The sequence below is a fragment of the Sinocyclocheilus grahami genome, unplaced genomic scaffold (assembly GCF_001515645.1).
Source record: "Sinocyclocheilus grahami isolate Dianchi unplaced genomic scaffold, SAMN03320097.WGS_v1.1 scaffold8063.1, whole genome shotgun sequence".
Lineage (NCBI taxonomy): Eukaryota > Metazoa > Chordata > Actinopteri > Cypriniformes > Cyprinidae > Sinocyclocheilus > Sinocyclocheilus grahami.
In genome coordinates, this window is record NW_015511855.1 from 4,328 (window position 1) to 5,089 (window position 762).

Below are 762 nucleotides of genomic sequence, written 5' to 3' on the forward strand. Positions count from 1 at the left end.
AAGAAACCGCTGAAACACTAAAATTACTAACTGGAAAATAAAATTAAATGAAATAAATAAAACAGACTAAAAGTGAAAAACTAAATTAAATGAAACCTAAACAGTAATATTTAAAAAGTCAAAGCACTAAAATTATTAAACGGAAATTAATAAAACCTAAAACTGAACTAAAATTTAATTAATGTTTAATTAATAACATAAAGCTGAAATTAAATTCAACTTAAATACTCGTGTTTTAAAAAGCTAAAGCATTAATGTTACTAACTATAAAATAAAAAAAACTAATAAAAACTACAACTAAAAAATAAAACTGAACTAAACCTGAAAAACACAATTAATGGAACCTAAACAGTCATATTCAAAAACGTGAAGCACTAAAATTATTAACTTGTGTTAAATAAAAACTAAAACTAACCCTAAAAACTGAAATAACAATAAAAATTGGCAAAAGCACATAACATAATTCACGAAAATTAAAAATGCAGTTAAAATAAAAAAAATTCAATATAAGAATAAAATTAAAAAAATTATGAATATGAATAAACACATGAATAGTGTCTCATTCGTCTCACAGAAGGGACGAACGTTTACGTTAATACAGAGGTCACGTTACAGTTAATGTTCACACGGGGATAAATGTGCTGTTTGTGGTAGTTATATTGTGTGTTCGTGTTTTCTGAATGAGAACATGACTTAAACCTGTGCAAAATGATGCCCTTCTTGTGTAGAGTTTTGCAGAAAACACTGAGCAAATTGGAACAT